At 44.3% G+C, this 14,520-nt stretch overlaps 1 protein-coding gene across 1 annotated transcript in view; it reads right to left on the reverse strand.

Annotated features, from left to right (window-relative positions):
* Positions 1 to 14,520, reverse strand: part of BIRC6 (baculoviral IAP repeat containing 6) — a 965,314-nt gene that overhangs the window by 652,274 nt on the left and 298,520 nt on the right.

The following is a 14,520-nucleotide window of genomic DNA, read 5'->3' on the forward strand; positions in this document are numbered from 1 at the left end:
ACATGCATCACCTTGCATTTGCTCACATTAAACGTCATCTGTAATTTAGCCGCCCAGTCTCGTAAGGTCCTTCTGTAATTGTTCACAATCCTGTCGTGAGTTAACGCCTTTGAATAACTTTGTGTCATCAGCAAATTTAATTACCTCGCTAGTTATTCCATCTCTAAATCATTTATAAATATATTAAAAAGCAGCGGTCCTAGCACAGACCCCTGAGTAACCCCACTAACTACCCTTGTCCATTCTGAATACTGCCCATTTAACCCCACTCTCTGTTTCCTATCCTTCAACCAGTTTTTAATCCACAATAGAACTTTTCCTCCTATTCCATGACCCTCCAATTTCCTCTGTAGCCTTTCATGAGGTACCTTGTCAAACGCCTTTTGAAAATCCAGATACACAATATCAACCGGCTCCCCTTTGTCCACATGTTCGTTTACTCCTTCAAAGAATTGAATTAAATTGGTCAGCAAGATTTCCCCACACAAAAGCCGTGCTGACTCAGTCTCAGTAATCCATGTGCTCGGATGCCATCACGTGACCCCTAATCTATTTTAGAAAATAGATTAGGGGTCAAGTGATGGCAACAGCCTAAGAAGACACTTGGCAGCTCAGCTCCTTTCCCTTCACTCTAATTATCTGCTTATTTGGCCCACGTGATGCTGTGAGCGGGGAAGCAGCGTTCTGCTGAAGCTTCAGGGCTCTCGCCGCTTAAACACATAATTTTTCCAATTAAGGATTTCGCATATGCTCTTGTTTCACCCCTTTGATGCTCTATTGCATGGACAAATACCTAGAAAAGTCACCACCACCCATGACGCAGAAAACAGCAAAGAAAGATAAAACAAAAATCAGCGGCGGGGAGCCCAAGATGACTGAGACTTCTCCCCAATGGTGCAGGACCTGCGTCGTCAATTTCATTCATTATGTCAAATGCTCATAAAAAAAGACATTCGTTTTATGCTTCAATACCCAGCTCAACTGAAGATCTCGATGCAAGGTCGCTGGCAAACATACAAAACAGCAAGAGGCTAGGTCCGCTTTGTTGGATAAAGGTTTGATTGACTCAGACTAGAAATTAATAGCCAATATTTTAACACATATAATGGAGGATAAATGATTGTGAGCATAAGAGCACAGCTATAAGAGCGGCGAGGGCCCCTGGCACTAAAGGTGGTCTCTAGCATTTTCTCAGGGTTCCTTTGTAAACGCCATTGGGTTCAAGTTGGGTTGTGAGATAGGGGTTACGGGGGGGGGGGGGAAGTGGGATAGGTGGGGAAGTAAAGGGAATTTAATTGGTGGTAATGTGAATATGAATGCAAATGCTGTGGGGGTTTTCCCCCTTTACTGGGTACTACTCTAACTTTAGAAGGGGCTGCAATGAAAATTATGCTTGTTCCGATGAGATCAACTAGGTGCATGGTCTTTAGGACCAGGGTTAGGCTTTATTGAAAGCTTCTGCGTCCTGTACTTTATCACCACCTATTATGCCCTCTCGAGTAGTTAGCTGGAATGTGGGTGGAATAAATTCCCCCATAAAACGTTCCAAAATTCTTGCTGCTTTAAAGAGACATGGCTCAGATACAGCTTGCCTCCAGGAGACACGCCTAATAGACGTAGAACATGGGAAATTACAGCGTCCGAATGACTAGAAACCAAAATTTTATCAATCCCTAGCAAAACTATGCATGCAACAAAACACTTCCCGGTTAATGGTGATGGGGGATCTTAATTTGGTATTGGACCTGTCTATAGATTGCTCGAATCCCCAGTACCCACATTATTCTGGCCAGCGAGCTGGGACCTATATTTCCTTTGCCAGATCTTTAAATTTGATAGATGCGTGGCGGTCATAGCACCCAGGAGAACGTGATTATATGCACAGATCCAGAGCAAATGGGACCCATGGGAGGTTAGATTATATTTTAGTAGATCGTACATGGTTCCCATTGATCTTGTTTACAGTTGTTGGGTCAGAAGAAATATCATACCACTCCTTAATACGGGTTGATGTTCAAATGCCCTCAGATGGGACAACTGGGCATGGGTGGCGCTATCCTTCTTACCTATACTCAGACCCCCATTTTAGGAAATACATCATAGACAAATGGGCAGACTATGCCAAAAATAACGTAGGACATCTCCAGCAGCCTCTGACATATTGGTCGGCCTCTAAAGCAGTTCTTAGAGGGACATAATTGCTTACATCCATGCACGTCGGAAACACACTGCAGCTGGGATTCTACAGTTAGAGACCCAGCTGTGGAAGGCAAAGTGGGCGCATGTGGCAGGGCCTTCCAGAGCAACACGAACATCTACAGACTACACAAATAGCCCTCAATACATTATTGCATGAAGTGGAGACTAGGTCCGCCTTTTACTGAATATATAAGCTTCACAGATTTGGCAATAGGCCCGGCCAAACGTTAGCTCGGGTAATTAAAGGTTGGGGGGTTCGCGTACAGTGGCATCCCTGTACGATAAGGATAGGACCCTAACAAATAACTTAGGAAAGATAGCCCAAATATTTACTAATTATTTCTCTGTTTTAATACTGCAGAACTCACAGTAACAGAACGCATCCATACTTACTTGGCAGAAACATGCTTGCCAGTATTGTCTTCTGATGAATTGAACAAGTTAAACGCACCCATTACACTGACAGAGTTGCAAGCAGTTATTAAAAAGCAAAAATGCACTCTGCCCATGGCCACCATTGGCTTTACAGGGGAATATTATAAGATTATGCCCTTGGAGGCTTTAGTGTCTTTGTTGGATTACTACACAGAGGTGATAGAGGGTGGCCATTTCCCCCTACACGCTAAAACTGCATTGATATCATTGATTCCGAAGCCTGGTAAGCCAAAAGAACGGGCAGAATCATATAGGCCCATTTCATTTTTAAACGTAGAAATTAAACTGCTATCAAAGCTGCTAGCGGAAGGGTTGGCGCTTTGCCTGCCAGGCTTGTAGGGCCTGAACAGGTAGGGTTTGTGCATCAAAGACAATCAGTTCATAACGTGCGTCGCTTGCTTTTGGCAACGGCCCACTGTAGGGAAATGGGGCTTGATATACTAACTTTCTGAGGTTTTTGCAACTACATTCAAAGCAGTTTACATATATTCAGGTACTTATTTTGTACCAGGGGCAATGAAAGGTTAAGTGACTTGCCCAGAGTCACAAGGAGCTGCAGTGGGAATCAAACTCAGTTCCCCAGGATCAAAGTCCACTGCACTAACCACTAGGCTACTCCTCCACTCTTCCTTAATTGTGAGCCTGGACGCAGAGAAAGCTTTTGACAGGGTAAACTGGGCTTACTTATTTACATCATTGTCACAAATAGGATTTCAGGGCTGGTTTAGGAATGCACTAAAAGTCTTGTATCACCAACCCAGAGCTAGTTTACTAATCAATGGGATTAGGGATGTGGAGTTTCCTATTGCCCGACATACTAGGCAGGGGTGCCCCCTTTCCCCATTACTGTTCATATTATCCTTACAGCCTCTGCTCCGACACCTTGCATTGTCCCAGGGGGTGGAGGGAGTGGGGTTGGCAGGGCAGAGTGTCAAACGTTTGGCATATGCAGATGATTTATTGTTGGTTTTGACTGGGCTGCCCCATTCCCTTGGCCACTTACTGGAGCAACTGCAATATTTTGGGAAACACTCTGGGTTCCTATTAAATTTGACGAAATCCAGTGCCCTGTCATTATTGCCAGAGACCCAAGCTAGTTGGAGAGGTGTTTTTGCATTGCAATGGGCTCAGGGGTTTATTAGATATTTGGGGGTTATTGTTCCAGCAGACCTGGCACAGTTATATGATTTGAACGTTCAATGATTGTTACAGGAGACAAAAGTTAGACTGGATGCATAGGAATCCCTGCCAATATCCTTACTGGGGCATGTAGCCACGTATAATATGTTTATTGTCCCTAAATGGCTTTATGGGTTTCAATTGTTTCCTCTGTATCTAAAGCAGAGTGAGGAAAAGAAATTAAATAAGTTGATTCAAGGTTTCTTATGGAAAGGTAAACGAGCCCGATTGTCGATTAACTGCCTGTGTACCGCAGGGGAATAGGGAGGATTGGAACTGCTTAATCTTAAGCATCTTGCTGTCGCCAGCAGAATGCGGCACATCAACGATTGGCACCGTTTCAACTCAGGACTACTCCAACACACACTTGGAACTGCAACTCTCCCCTGGGGTTCACTTGAGTAGTCAACTACATGTAGCAGGGGGACCAGTGCCAAAAAGTTTGCAGTCTTCCATGATTATGAGCACAGCTAGAGCAGTCTGGAAATGGATTTGTCGTTTGCATCATTTTTCTCCTCAGGTGTCATCTTACCTGTCTATATGTGATAACCCAGCTTTTCCACCAGGACAGTTATACTCTGCTTTTCACAGATGGCAGAGAAAAGGAATAACATTCTTGTTGCACGTCTTACTGGCGGATGGGAATATGAAATGTTTCCGAGATATCCAGTTAGAATTTACTCTGCCACAGTCGGATAAGTTTCATTACAACCAATTGAGACACAATGTCCAATCATTACCTTGTGAAGACCTAACAGAAAATGTCCTTCCCACTTCAGGCACAGGCAGCTCCTTGTGACTCTGGGCAAGTTACTTAACTCTCCATTGCCCCATGTAAGCCGCATTGAGCCTGTCATGAGTGGGAAAACGCGGGGTACAAATGTAACAAAAAAAAAAAAAAAAAAGAACTGTCGGTTGCATATTCGCTGGAGGCACAACAAAGCATTTCCCTAGCATTTCACCATCGCCACATTCAAGAAACACTGCCAGAACTGGATTACGCCTGGCTGCTAGAACTATGGCAGAAAGACCTATCAATGACACTCACCTTGGAACAGTTCAGATTGCACGTCCTTATGATCCGGCACACCTCAATTTTGACAACATATTGGGAGCTCCAATACAAATTTGCTCTGCGTTTATACATCTCACCATGCAGAGCGTTTTACATGGGGTTATCCCCATGGGGATCATGTTTAAAATGCAGAGCAGAAGGCGCCACAATGGGCCACGTTCGGTTCTTGTGGCGGTACAACTCTTTGGAAATCTGTAACTGGCCAAGTATTGCGCATGTGGCGGATCAGATGGCACTATGACCCTGCACTATTATTCAGACATTTGAAGTTCAGCTCACGACCTCCCCGAGGATTTACATAGTTTGGGTCCAAAATAATTATGGTTACTAAACAAGCAATTTTGGCAGGTTGGTTGTCCTACACTTACCCCACAACACAGCAGTGGCGAACCCTCATGATTTAACTACCACGTATGGAATGTATGAGCATAACCGACTTTAATTCTGCGGCAGGAGACAGTACTCAAAAAAGGGGTCCAACATCGCTGGAATCTATATTCTAAATTTCTGAATATGGCAGACTCAGATACCCGCAAGGTTTTGTTTTGGGGTTTTTTTGTCTTTGTGATTCATATTATGTTTGAAGTTTGCATCGTCTGGGGGTGTACCCGTTGAAAATATACTTCTTGACTACATGGATTAGTTCGTACTATACCTGATTGCATGGGTTAACAAGCAGAAGATTATTACTTGAGGTTGAACTTTGTCCCTTGGAATTACGACCATACAGGATTTAGAACTACTGTGTGTTTAAGATTATAAATGTGGTGAAAATACTTTTTGAAAAGAATTGTTGATATTAATTTTAGTAATATGTGAGTATGGTGTATGTGTGAGATAGTTGAGTGAGAGAGTTTTGAGCATGAAAAGTTTTAACTTGTAAGTTAATAACACTGTGATTTTTTGAGATTATTATTGAATAAAGATAGTTAATTAATTGAAACGGTTGTTTAGGATGTTGTATAAGTGGTAATTGCAACCAATTTAAGAACTTTAGCCTATCAGTGGAATTTTATATATATACTAGTAAAAAAGGCCCGTTTCAGGACTGAATGAAACGGGCACTAGCAAGGTTTTCCTTGTATGTTTGAGAGAGAGAGAGAGCCAGAGTGAATGTGCGGGTGTGTGACAGAGTGAGACTGTCTGTGTGACAGTGTGTGTGTGAGAATGAGTGTGTGAGACAGGGCCCCCTCCCCTGTTCCTAATGCCCCTCACCCCGTTCCCTCCCCTCCTTTTCCTTCTCCTTACCACACTTTGGGTTCCTTAAGGCTTTCAAAAGTCTATGTACCCCCGTGGCCGTAATGCCCAGTATCCGGATACCCCACCGCTTTCCTCCTCACCCCTCCCCCAAGATGTAATACTTTCACATCCTTCATTTTTTTTTTTAAAGTGTCCTATCTACCCTGTGTCCAAATGCCCGTCATTCAGATTGTGTTCCTCTCGTAAATTTTCATTTCTTTCATTCATTCAGAACTTGCCCCCCCCCCCCCCCCCCCCCGAACACTTTTGGTTCCTTCAGTCTTTTAAAACTCTCTTATGTACCCTGTGTGCTAATGGCCAGCATTCAGATTGTTTTCCTGTCCCAAATTTGCATGTCTTTCAGTCGTTCAGAACTCCCCCCTCCCCCCCATTTAACACTTTCGGTTCCTTCAGTCTTTTAAAACTCTCCTATCAACCCTGTGTCCTAATGGCCAGCACTCAGATTGTTTTGCTTTGCCAAATTGTCACTGATGTCACTGCTTGCCTGCCTAGCAGACCACTTCCGGCAGGCACGGTCCCAAGCACATCCTGTTGGAGGTGAGAATTGTTATATAGGATATATTTATATATATATATATATATATATATATATATATATATATATATATATATAGCTACTACTGAAAAAGGTGTGAGCAAAACCCAAATAAATAATTAAATACACACACCTGATTATTCTGTGCCTGCCCTCTTTTCCACTTGTATTTCACAGTTTGTTCGTGAAGCATGCCTTTTGAGGGGTGGGCACATAATACATCAGTGAGGGGGGGAGAGGGAGGGAGTTCTTGTATTTGGGTACACCTTGGGAGGGACTGGTTTCATGGTGTGGAATACTTGGGGTGCAGGGGGAAGTGGGATTGTGCAGAGGTGGCTGGTGGTTGTGTGGGTGAAAAAATTGATGTGGGTAGTGATGAGAGCCTGGGGGATGGGGAAGGGAGGTAGTGGGAATTGTGGAATGTTGGACAACTTGTTTGTGTGAGATAAGATATTTCTGAGCATGGGAATGCTTTTGGTTAGTTGGGAGGGGTGGTTAGCAGCTGTGGGGAATGGGTGGGTGCTGAGGCTGACTGAGCTTGTATTTGAGCTTCATTTTACAGTGATGGGCACGAGAATGCGATTGTTCATGTTTTCTCCTGGAGGTGGTCTAGCTGGGACGCCATGTCTGGGGGTTTTTCTAGAGTGTAGGTTCTGCATAACTGTGGTGGTTCATTGGTTGAATGGGTAGTCTACGTGTGGCCACCCTACAAGTAGATTGTATCCACTCGCCCATAAAACGCACAAAAATATTGACTTACAGTAAGCGCATGAAAACAGATGTTCTCCTGATGCAGGAGACTCATCTTTCCCAATTGGAGAATGCTAAGTTGAAGCAGATTAGGGTAGGGGAGGTTGTGTCCGCTTCCTTTAATAATCGACAGAGAGGTGTAGCCATTCTCTGGATGCCACTTGCATAAATTAGTTCAAGACCCAGAAGGTAGATTTGTTATTTGGGCAGGAATCTTGCAGGGTCGCAAGGAAGCTTTCTGTCCTGTTTATACGCCCAATGTGTACTCAGATTCTTCTCTTCACTTTTGGCAGCACTGGTATCACTTGGAGAATAGCAATTAGTGGTGGGAGGAGATTTTAATATAACTGCAGATCCTCTTGTGGACTTCTACCCACCGAAAATGAGACCCAGAGGAACAGAAGGAAGGGGGATAGGCTTCCTACAACAGGAATTGGGTCTGATAGACATATGGAGGGTCCTTCATCCCGATGATTGTGCTTACACATTTTATTTCCACGTTCATAAAGTCCAGGCCACGTTGGACTACATATTGATATCCCCCTCTCTTTTTTCTGTAGCCCACTCGGCTGACATAGAAGCGGAAGTAGCGTTGCACCACAGCATGGTATGGGCAGATCTGGGGGTCATGGGGAGAAGGGCTCCAGCTGGCTGGCGTATGAACCCTATGTTATGTTTAGAACCTGAGTTTAGGGTTTTCTTGGTGGAAGAGTGGCGGAATTACCTTAGAGATAATGACCCAGGTGCAGTGAATCCTGTCATGTACTGAGAGGCAGGGAAAGTGGTGATGAGTGGAAAAATTATAGAGTACACGGCCCATACATGTAAGAAAAGGGACGGGGAGCTTATTATTTAGCTTAAGCGACTACAGGATGCTAGGACAGCACTGGCAAGAGGTGTGGCAGGTACTCAGACAATGCATAAGGAGCTGAAAGAGCAAACTAATGAATTTCTGAACCAGCGGGCCCTGAGTGTTATTCAGCTATACAAATGTAAACTGCATAGATGGGGAAATAAGGCTGGGAGATCGTTGGCAACACTGATCCATAATAGGCCTGCGAAACAGGCGGTTTCTCACACAAAGCTCCCATCCGGGCGGCTAGCAGATCAAGAATCTGAGATCCGGGATGCATTTGTAGACTTCTACAAATCTTTTTTTTTTTTTTTTTTAAGAAGTCTTTATTGAACATTGTTAATTCTGAACATAGCGTACCTAACACATTCGCAATACAAATTTGCACATAGCAATGTGCCAGTTACATAACAAAGAATACACAGTTAAGTTTGCTGTGCATAATCAAATACAGAATATACTTCAACTTTTTAATTATGTTTTATAAGTGACCTCCCATTCCCTGCCTATCGCCCTCCCCTCTCTCCCCCCTCCCCCCCCAGTGCTTTCTCTGGTCCTTCACACTCATAAATTACATTCTCTCTCTTTTTCTAGTTAACTGCATTTACTAAGAACTGCCATGTTGAGTGCCATTGACTTGTCCGGTGTTTTCGTGCAGCTATGAGCCTTTCCATTTCACACACATACTTTAATTTGTTTTGTCATCTTGTAATTGATGGGACTGTTTTTTGTTTCCAATACAACGCTATTGTCACTCTGGCTACTGCTGTCGACAAGATGTCAGTCCTCTCACCGGTGCAGAGAAAAGAAACACCTCAGGGACCCAAGGTATCAAACATCCCAGCCAACTCTGGAGTCTATCTTGCACTGCCTTCCAGAATGCCTTAACTTTAAGGCAACGCCACCATATGTGCCCCATGGTTCCCCTTAGGCCGCATCCCCGCCAGCATAGCCCCGTTGTCGTCGGGTATATTCGCTGAAGTCGATCCAGGGTAAGATACTACCTATATAATACATTTACTGCATTTTCTTTGAGCGGTACATGTATAGAAACACCCGCCACCCTTTTTTCTATACTCTCCCATTCTACTTCCTCTATGGTCCTGCCCAACTCTTTTTCCCACGCCCGCCTATGGCTACTATGTCCTGGGGCCTGTGCGGCGACACATCTATATATTTTCCCAATGAGCCCTCGGGATCCAATTAATTTTTCGCATATCTCTTCAAGGGGGAGTGATTGCCGCTGCAGGACCTTTCCGGTTGCTGCATTATGGAGGAAATGTGACAACTGACAGTATGCAAACTCTTCACCCTCCACCACAGGGAACTCTGCCTTTAGTGCCGCAAAAGTTAGTACAGTGTTATTATTATCATACAATTGACCCCACCTTCGCACTCCCTCCGCATCCCACCGAGTGAAGACACCCGTAGTGTTCCCCAGCAGAAACAAAGGGTTATAAGCAATTGGTGCCATTCGGGACAGCACACACCTGCCCTCTGGAAATAATTTGTCCCAGTAGTAGAGAGTAACTTCCACTGAGGGGCATACCCCTTCTTGCAGTTTGCGAAAAGATCTTGGCAACCATATAAGTGTCCCCAGCGGTGTCTCTCCAAGGGAGTGCTGTTCTAAGTGGACCCACTGTCTGTCAGGATAGTCTTGGTACCATTCTATTGCTGCCTTTCCCTGAGCTGCCTTGTAATACCAATGAAGGTTTGGGACTCCCAATCCTCCTCTCCTCTTCTCTTGATATAATAAGGTTCGCGACAATCTGGGATGCTTTCCTGCCCAGACGAAACGCACAATACGATCTTGCAAGGACGCGAGAAATCACCTGGGCGCCTTCACAGGCAGCACTTGGAATAAATACAGGAGGCGAGGTAGGATATTCATCTTAATAATAGCTATACGTCCAAACCAGGATACCTCTAGTCCTCCCCATCTCTCCATGTCCTCTGCAATTGTCTTTATCAACCCCTTGTAGTTTGCCGAGAAAAGCTCTGATAGTGGTACCGTCAATTTAACCCCTAAGTATCTAATCTGTCCCCGGGCCCACCTGAACAGGAATGATGACTTCAGCTGCGTTACCGTTTCCTCATCAATAGTTACATTCAAGGCCTCGGACTTTGCCATATTCACTTTGAATCCCGAGACTGCTGAGTACTCATCTATAAGTTGGATAAGCCGAGGGAATGTAGTCAGGGGTCATGTCGCATATAGCAAGACATCGTCAGCGTAGAGCGCCAGTTTATGCGTTCTTTCTGCCACCCGGGCCCCTACGAACCCCGGGTCTTGCCGTATCCGTGCTGCAAAGGGTTCCATAACCATAGCAAATAGGAGAGAAGACAGGGGACAGCCCTGCCTCGTAAGTTTAACACATGCTTTTGGCGAGGTATAAAACGCCCGTAACCAACCTATAAGCTTCGCTCCAAAACCCAATACCTCCAGAACTCTATACATGAAGGACCAATGAACGCGATCGAAGGCTTTCTCTGCATCTAAACTCAAAAGACACAAGGGCCTCCGATTCCTCTTTGCCAGGTGCATTAGATCTACCGTACGCCCGATATTGTCCATCGCCTTTCGATGGGCCACAAAGCCCACTTGGTCCGGGTGCACAAGAGTTGGGAGTATAGGCGCCAGCCTGTTGGCCAGTACCTTGGCCAATATCTTAACATCGGCATTGAGTACCGACATGGGCCTGTAGGAGCCACACTCGGTGTGATCTTTTTCTGGCTTGGGTATCACCGCTATCCAAGCATCTCTCATAGTCAGCGGCAGAACCTCCCCCTCCTCTACCTGATTGAACAGATCCGCGAGCAACGGCGTTAACTCGGGGGCAAACTTCTTATAAAATTCAGTAGGAAGACCATCTAACCCTGGGGACTTGTAAGACGGCAAGCTACTTATTGCCTCTTGTATTTCCTGTGGGGTAACCTGCTTTTCCAACAGGTCCCTATGCTGTCTAGCCAAATTGGGAAGCTCGCATTCCTGCAGAAACTCATCTATCGCCTCGGGTGTCGGATTGATTTCCTGTTTATAAAACGCTTGATAATACTCCCCGAATCGTTGACGTATTTTCTCGGTTTGATTCAGCAAGCTACCACTCCCATCCCGAACCTGGTGTATAATCCGATCTACTCTCTGCCTGCGTATCTTTGTAGCCAGTAGTAGCCCCGCTTTATTAGTGAACTCATAAGAGCGCACCCCCTGCCTAGCTCTTAATACCTCTAAATGCTCTGAGTATATGGCGTCCAGCCTCATCCTTTCTATACACAACTCCTGCCACACCTGCTGTGATCTATTCATTTTATGTTGCTTCTCCAGTTGTTGTATTTTGCCCAGGCAGGCTGTTATCAGTGCCTTCCTCGCCTTTGATCGTTTGCTTGCCTGTTGTAGAAAATAACCCCTAGACACTGCCTTCAGGGTATCCCAAACAACATGTAATGCTGGGCCTGTATCCACATTTAATTCTAGATATTCTTGTAGCATCTTTTTGTACCCCTCCAGCACATCGCCCTCTTGCAAAATGCTAGTGTTTAGGGTTCATCTCTTATCTTGTTGACCAGCCTGTATATTCGGCAGAGTTACCCACACTGGGGAATGATCTGACAGTGTCATACTTCCAATCCCAGCATTTGGTCCCCTTTCTTTTTTTTTTTTTAATTTTTATTTTTGATAATTATAACATTACATTTATGTAATAACATAAATCACACACATCAGGTAATAATATTTCAAAAGGAAATCACTATTTAAGGAAAAGAAATATAAATTTTAGTCCACAATTGTTGATCCAAGAACAGGAAAATTAAATGACCTCATAATTATCAGAGTAATTAACTTCTTACTTAAGCAGAAGGAACATGAAAATCGCTAACTGGTATAACGCTTGCAATCCAAGATTAATGCAGTGTTATTCTTTTGTTGCAATAAATGCTTTTAACTTCTCTGGGTCAAAATAAACATAATTTACTGAGTTCAAAGAAATATAACATTTACATGGGAACCTTAACATAAAGGTCCCACCTATACGCAAAACTCTCTCTTTTAACAACAGAAATTGTTTCCTCTTCCTTTGAGTTTCTCGGGCAAAGTCTGGAAATACTTGAATTTTGGAGCCAAAGAATAATGAATTAGTGTGGCGGAAAAAGAGTTTAAAAATATTATTGCGATCTAATTGCAGAGCAAATGTAACCAATAATGTAGTTCTTTCTGTTATAGTCTCTAATGAGGATTCTAATAATTCTGTTATATTCAGATCATCTTGAGATAATTTCCCTTGTGCTCCAGAAATATACATTACTCGAGTAATCGGAGGGTACATCTCAGATGGTATACCTAATATTTCATTAAGGTATTTCTTTAGCATGTCAATTGCTGGAACCACTGGGCTTTTAGGAAAATTGAGGAAACGTAAATTGTTAGCCCTCATTTGATTTTCTAAATATTCCGTTTTGCGTTGTTGAAGATTACTATCCCTTATTAAAACATTTATAGAGGAATTAATTGTTTTTACTTCTTTATCAAAATTCTCCATTTTTATAGTTTGTTCTGCATTTTTCAACTGCAAATCAGATTGTAGACTCTTTATATCCACCACAGCACCAGACAAAGTACCTGAAATTTGCTGCAAGCTGGTATTCAATCTTTGGATTGCATCCCATATAGAGTCCATCGTAACGGTAGTTGGTTTCCTAACTTCAAGATTCAAGGGCGATTCCCCAGGGCTTTTTTCAGACAAGATCCTTGTCGAAGCTGGTAACTGCACTGGCGTCGACGCGGCCGCGGGGTCTCCACACCCAGCCGTTGAGGACCGACTTCCGGATTCAACGCGCCGTTCTCTCGCGCCCGTCGCCTCTCGTCCTGGTCTTGGAGGTACCGTCAAAGAAGGAGGACTTAAAGATACTCCCTCAGCGCTTAGGTCTAGTTGTTCACCCGGACCGCCATAAGCGAGCATTCTGGTTCCCGGCGGTTGGAGTCCCGATTCTTCCAGCGTCAACTGCCTCAAAAGAGGGGGCTCAACCCTGCCTGTGGAGGTAGGCACTAAGGATTTACCCTTCCTCTTACCCATAACGGGTCTGAGAGCACTCAATTGATGGAGTTTTCGGTGGTTTTCGGGAGCTCTTTCCCACACGTCTGATTTGGTCCCCTTTCTAAGAATGCAGCATCCACAAAGATATAGTCAATTCTAGAGTATGACTCATGCACCAGCGAATAAAATGTATAGTCTCTATCTGCCCGATGTGTCAACCTCCACAGGTCCAGGACCCCTAAGGAATAAACCAATGACCCTAGCGCCTGAGCCTCCTTTTTCCCCTCAGACCTTGTTACCCCCGTTCGGTCTATCCCCGGGTTCATCACTGCATTGAAGTCTCCTCCCATTATTAGGGACCCCCTAACAAAAGCAATCAAGGAATTGCGAACCCTAGTGAAAAATTCCACCTGTCCACTATTGGGGGCGTATATCGACGCTAATGTGATGTCTATCTGATTCAGTGTCATGTGAAGATAAAGCGGCCCCTCGGGTCCCGTTTAATCTGTTTAACCTGCACCAGTATGGAGGAGTGAATCAGTATCGCCACCCCTCCCTTTTTTGTAGTTTCAGAGGATGCGCAGTACACTCCTGAGTAACCAGGGCATCGTAAAAGGTGCTCATGCTTACGCCGCAAGTGTGTCTCTTGCAAGAATACTATTTGTGGTTGTAGCTGATGCAATTCTCTATACAGTTTCTGTCTCTTCTGAGGCATATTCAATCCTTTTACATTGTAAGATATAAACTTCAAGTCGTGACCCATTGTGTTCTATTATTTAAATATAAGCCAATAGCATTCCTTGGCTCCCATACTTATACATTTGTGACCCTCAGTTACATCATCATAGTTTAACAGCCTTTCCCCTTTCCCCCCACCCCATCCCTCCCCCCAGGATCCCCTCCATCATCCCCCCCCCTGTACTACACCAACCAGAGGTTCTAGTCCTCTGAGTGGGATACTAGGAAGTTAATCACCCTCTTCAGGACGTCCCAGCCCCTCTTCCCACCCTCCCACGCCTTTCACATTTCTCTTCCTTCTTTTATCTCCTTTCAATACCATTTCCCCCCTCCCAACATTCTTTGTAACCCTCCCGGATGTTATTTTTATACATTACCATGTCTGCTCACATCTCGTACAGCTTACATTTAGCTCATTCTCTCCTCTTTCGTTCCACTCCCCAAATTAAATAAATTATCAGCC

This window comes from Microcaecilia unicolor, chromosome 3, assembly GCF_901765095.1.
Source record: "Microcaecilia unicolor chromosome 3, aMicUni1.1, whole genome shotgun sequence".
Taxonomy (NCBI): Eukaryota; Metazoa; Chordata; class Amphibia; order Gymnophiona; family Siphonopidae; genus Microcaecilia; species Microcaecilia unicolor.